The sequence below is a fragment of the Podarcis tiliguerta genome, assembly GCF_965153285.1.
Source record: "Podarcis tiliguerta genome assembly, chromosome: 2".
Classification (NCBI taxonomy): domain Eukaryota; kingdom Metazoa; phylum Chordata; class Lepidosauria; order Squamata; family Lacertidae; genus Podarcis; species Podarcis tiliguerta.
The window spans coordinates 74,478,821-74,485,179 of NC_139535.1; the positions used below are offsets into that span (position 1 = coordinate 74,478,821).

At 39.3% G+C, this 6,359-nt stretch overlaps 1 protein-coding gene across 4 annotated transcripts in view; it reads right to left on the reverse strand.

The window, feature by feature from the left end:
* Positions 1–6,359, reverse strand: part of KCNIP1 (potassium voltage-gated channel interacting protein 1) — a 536,992-nt gene that overhangs the window by 372,477 nt on the left and 158,156 nt on the right. The window lies entirely within an intron of this gene.

A 6,359-nucleotide genomic window follows, 5' to 3' on the forward strand; every position in this document is an offset into this window, starting at 1 on the left:
CTTCAAGAAGCCTTCAAGTGGTGTGAGCTTCCCACAAAGTGAGAGTGAGGGCCCTGCTCCAGGCAGAGCAGCCAATTTAATTCACCTGCTTGATTATTTATACCTAGAGGGTATTTTACACAAGAATGAAAAAGGATCATAGTAAAACTGCAAATAATTATACCAAAGCCAAATCAGTGAACAGTATGACTCTTATATTATGAACAAAAAAGGGGAAACAGAACAAGAGTGTTTTTTTTCAAATGTGTTCCTTAAGATCTAGCATCATTCAAGGGCTGTGTGTGTGTGTGTGTGTGAGAGAGAGAGAGAGAGAGAGAGAATAGTACCACTTACAAGTTACTATGTGATATTATTCCAAGGGGTGGGAACTGTACGGGGGAAAGGGGCCAGTACTGAGTTGCCAATTGCACACTTGTACCTGTTGGGAAAACTATGTGTAAGAAAGGGGGAAAGCAGCCATCACTTTTCCAGCTATGTGCCATCCTCAAATGAATACACTTCTTCCTCTTGAAAATTATGGGATTTTTTTTCTCACCCTTTCAGCCACTCTCAGCTAAGGATGAGGGAATGAGATTCAATTCAGTTCACATTTAATGGCAAAGTTAGCTAATCTGCACTTTCCAAAACAATTTTTTGTTGTTGTTTAGTCGTTTAGTCGTGTCTGACTCTTCGTGACCCCATGGACCAGAGCACGCCAGGCACTTCTGTCTTCCACTGCCACCTGCATGAACCAAAACATAGGCATCCTTTGAAATCTGCACTTCTCTGAATTTTGCAATGTAGTTCTCCAGGCAGTGTGTACAAAAACACACAGGTTAGGGTAAATGTGTTATATTACTGAATGCATTATATTAGGAGATTTGCTTTGCAAACAATGTTTACAATAGCAGAATTGCATTCAAAAATCTGCATATTACAAAAAAAATCACATTAAAATGCTGGTGAACTTTCATGAATATTTTTTATATTAAAAATTGCAAACTGATGTGTAAATATGGAGAATCAAACATAAGAATGGAAAAATGATAAATTGAGAGAAACACAAAATGCCTATTCCTACTCTCAACCCAATTTTCTTTGCTGAGAAAGCCACCCTAAAGAACTTTAAACTCTAGGCTATCCAGAGCCTGAATTTTTCAACTATTTGAGAAAAATAGCAGCAGTCCCAGACAACAAATCCACAACTGCATTGCCTGTGTAGAAGATGCAATGCAGACAAAATTTGTGCTGCCTCAGCACTTTCCCCCTTGTTTTCCAGAGCCAATATTTAAACTCCCTTATGAAATCTACAGTGAGTATAACAGCAAGTGCAGTTCATAAAAATTATTTCCTTTCCCCCGATGTATTATTCGCATTATTGTAGTATTTGGAAATGCCAACAAGAAGAAAGAAGCATCAAAGCTGCTCCAGAGTTTAAAATCCATTTATCCTAACAGTTGGATCTTATTGGCTTAAGGGAGCATGATGATGTGGTATTCTTTAGAACACAAAATGCTCCCCCTTCTCTTTTTCCATGACTGCTTTGAGTTTCGTTAAAGTCCATCCTGAGACATTCTTTCAAGCCTTCTCAAATCCCTATGGAGGCCATTTTCATCCTTTACAAAGTTAGCTCTTAATGAAAACATACCACTTAGTTACTAGCTGATGGGGAAGACTCCTGGGGTTTGTAGAGTAGCTACTGTAAGCACTGAAAGGAATGATTTCCACAGTCTTGCTCCACATGTGTTCTTTAAATGGCTGAAGGACTTTCCCCCATTCTTCAAAAAGTGCACCGGGAAGTCCTCTCTCAGCTTCATAGGCAATCAACACCAAAGCCCAAAGGCCCATATCTACTGTTATGGAATGGCTATGCTATTAACACTGTTATTTGGGCTTCTACAATTTACTTCTAAATTAGTACATTCAACCTGTGCAGCTAGACAAAAAACACCCCCCAGTGCCCATCACACCAAATATTCATGTTGTTTTGAGCCCATATGCTTCTCAGCATCAGTTTTCTCCTCTGCCCCCTTTTTCTTCACAACTTCCACCCTCCAATTTAGGAAATATTTGTATATCCAAACTCCACAAAGGTGTGATAAGCTGGTGAGGGTGGTGGTTGCTGCTGCTGCTCCTCTCCCTCTTGCTGCCTTGAGTGGCTCAATCACAGCATACAAAACACTGAAATTTGAGAAATATGATTGCTTAAATGTATTAGCTGGGGGCAAGCTTAGCCAAGGCCTTGTTATCATTGAAAAGCTCCATTGTGATTAGCTTATCAGTCACTATGGAAGGGGATTAATTAAGGATTTTGAGTCCTAATGCCCTTCCTGAGTTTATAAAGAAAACAGCCCAACCCCCCATTGAGCGACAAGATGGGCATGGGGCAGGCACATCATCATGCTTTGACAGAAGAATATGGAAGTTGGGTGTGCAGCTCTTAACTGTCTGTAGAATGGTAGCGCGAAGAAGTGACTATAAGTGTTGTGTGTAGGATGGGACAGAGTTTGGGTTCTGCCATTCTCTCCTAACCTCCCTTGAATAGTAGTCACATTAAAAACTCAGCTTGAGAATGAGGCTAGGATAGAAACCCACGCAGATGTGTGATTCACTAAAACCCCAAGAAACCACACCATTACATTTTTGCCTCCTTATTCTCAGCCTTTAACTATTACTGTGTTTACCTCCAAAGAATATTTCCTACAGACATAAAAATACACTGGAATGGGTCAATCACATGGATTCCCCCACCCCCAAAAAAGTTTTACTATCAGAAGGGATTGCAATAGCCTGATCATAAATACCTCCTGAAAATTCAATGTAAATGACCTTTAAAAAAACCTGTGTAATATAATAATCATTCCCAAAGCCCCAAGTCCCACATAGGCAATCATTCACTGGGAACTAGCAAACAGAAACACAGTTTTCTTCTTCCATGCCTAATATGAAGCCTTCTGGGATGAAAACAAAAAAAATCTTGTTGTGAACAAGTGGAATCAATTACATTATGTTTGAATAAACGAATTAGCTATTCAGTACACAGGAGCGAATTCTAGCAGCTAGTGTCATCTATGGCAAAGTAAGCCACATCCTCCAAAGGGCATGTTGCCCGACACATGATCAGGTCTAAATGCTACTTGCAATCCAAATACCAACCAACACAGAATGTAATATCGGGAACATTTAAAAGGGAAAATCGTTCATTTCTAGTCTTTCAGTCCAAGTCTACTTAGCCAAATACCTGGAGAGGGGTGCCAAGCAGGCAGGCAATGGGTTGCTCTGCAGCTGTGGAATTGTTTCCCATGAACTGTTTCCCCCTTCAGTATACCCTTATACTGTTTCAAAATAAGCAAACAATATCCAAAAGAATTTTGTTTATATACACACATGCAGTTTACTAAGGATTATAACAGTGAACTATGCAAAAGAGCAGAGTTCATATTCCTATAAAAGAGCATCACAAGAATAAGCATGGCACAATTTCAAAGACTTGAGAGTTGCATTTCTCAATGCCTTAATTTCAAGAAGTTAAGTAAGGCTTTTCTGGATGGAGGCACTAGTAGGAGGTGGGACCCATGGGAAATCAATTTCTCTGGTGTCCTGAAGATTACTGTAACTCGATAAAAGATGAGGGGAAGCAAGAACATGACTATTACCGAGGAGGGTTGCAACAAACATGCAACTTTGTTAAATGATACTCAGTCCTTCCACATATTGATCCTGCCTTGACAGAGTCTACACTCGTTTAATAACCTGTGGTGTCAATTCACACTACCTACCTGCCCGGCCCCTGACCTGCTCCAAGCATTTGACTTGGTAGATATATAACTTTGATCATAGATTTAATCCTGCTTATTTCAGTTCAATTTACTAAGCTCAATAAATCTTTGATAGTAAAATCCACTGCTGTTAATGATTTGGGAAAGTTTGATATATGCATACACAGATCAACAAACATTTGTTAAAGGGGAAGTTAGCAATCATATGGCATGATTCCAATTTTAAAAATAATTACTGAGGAACTTATTTGTAAGTAAGTCATGCTTTGCATGCTTAAGAAGTGTGCAACACTTAATTGAATTTGGGTTTAGCGCATACATACTAATGAATCCATACTAAAGAGAAATCTGTTTTATATAATTCCTAAAGGACATAACAATGCCCCTTTTTCTTGCATAGCCGGACAAAGTAAGCAGTGGGTAGCAGAAGTAGGAGATGCTATGGAGAAAGGTATGGAAAACCCATGACAACTTCTAAGGAAGAGCATTAGTGCATGAAATTAAGTGAGAAAACTACATTTAGAGTTGGTTCCACTTGAAGTATTTTGCATATGAACTATTTCTTTTCCTATCAGTGTAACAAATTTGAATGCCCTAAGGTTACAAAGATATTGGTCATGGACAAACAGCCTCAAATTATTTTATCAGTTTCTTGTGTCAATTTACACAAAACCTCATTGAATTCTTGTATCCATGAATAGCTCTTAATTCTGATGTGCTGAGATATGGCAATAGCAATATAAGTTAAAAGCCTACCTATGTACTGTGATGGAAATTATGGGATCAGGTTGTACAAGTCAGCCGGAATATATCTTTGCTAATCAAAACAAAATTAAAAAATTCCTCCCAGTAGCACCTTAGAGACTAATTTAGTTTGTTATTGGTATGAGCTTTCATGTGCATGCACACTTCTTCAGCTAATCAAGTGAAGGTAGTTTATACCACAAGGGGGAGATGTAACTTCTTTGCATTAAGGTGTAGAATGCTTTAACAAAAAAGCAATGCCTTCAAATAAAACATTCGCAGACAGAAAAGGTTTACATCATTGTTTACAATGTCAGTATGCAGATCATTAGCACCTGATGTATGTTGCCTGCACTGAAAATGTCTGCAAATTGCAGTGTTGTACCTTGTCCAAGAGTAACAGATTCCCCAGTTTAAGAACAAAAAAAATCCACAAAATCAGCTGTGCAGCCATTACCTGTGAAATAAAGCTAAAATTACAACTTGCCCTGTTTCATGTGTTTTTCTTTCTTTGTCTTTTGCAATGCCACTCTTCTGGTACTGTGAGAATCAAGAGCTTCAGATGTAGGCTAATGCCTATCTCTGCCCATTATTTCCACACTGGCAGTACAAATGTGTGCTTTTGTTTGGTCGTTAATTAGCCTTCACAAGAAGAAAAGCACCTTTTCCAGTAAGTACCATCCCTGCAGGTAAACTACGGTATATTGAAAGCTGTTTACATTTCTTAAGGTAAGGGTCTCCCCTACAGAACTCTCTTTACACCCTCGACTATTTCACTCAGTTCCCAAGGCCCACGAACCCTCTAGATGTAAGAATCTTATTGAATTTTGCACACAACACTTGTGTTTGCTCCATAAGGAAACCACCCCTGGTTGCTCTGTGGTGGAAACGTTGTCAGTAAACTACCTCCAGTCAATTAATGTTATCAGCCTTTTGTCTACTCTGTAGCATGCTTGAAATGTTGGCTTTGGGGAACGTTTGTTACTGTGTTATGCCACAGACAAAAGTTTTCTAAAAATTGTATAGGTAAATGAATACTTGCTCACACAATGGACCTCAGGTCTCCAGAACTTCCAGAAGATGGGCAAGTACTAACTGATGGACATGAACAATGACAGTGGTGGTTGGTGCTCACTGGGACTGGAAGGGTGCAAGGCAGGGAGGTCAACAGTAGGTGGCGACAAAGCTAATGGCAGGCAGAGCCAACTAATTCTAGTTTTGTTCTCCTCTTCCCTGCTGAGTTCCACAAGGGATCACTAAAACTGAGGAGGAAGCTGACAGGCAGTGTCACCCCCTGGACACAGGAAATCAGGAACATGAGGGCTGGGTGAGGTTGGTGGCCCAGTCTCCACTAGACAACACTACACAGTGTAAATACATCCCATCAAGCACTATGCACTACTGTGTATGGGTTACAGTAAGAGAGATTTAGATTGAAAGTGCTCATGCGTAGATAAAAGTGCACAAAAACACTTACACAGCCTATGGGCTTGAAATAACATGCTTCCATGGCAACATGTGTGCCATGTGATCAGGCATACATGTAGACTTCATAATAGATATATTTTTGTGAAGTGAACCAACAGTTCTTGTTCATGATCTAAAAATAATGAGTGTATGTTCCCCAAAAAGCACACTGTAGAAAGAGATAAATACTGTTGCTCCCCCCTATATATAACCTTCCACATGGACCATTTATTCATTCTATTTAATAGTATCAAAAGTGTTGCAGCCATAATCAACATGGATATTTCAGCTATAACTGGATATTTATTTCCTGGATTTAGCACTTTTCAGCCCACAAAACCGACTGATACATACAGCTTGCCTCTTTTAATTACTACTTCTGCTTCAACA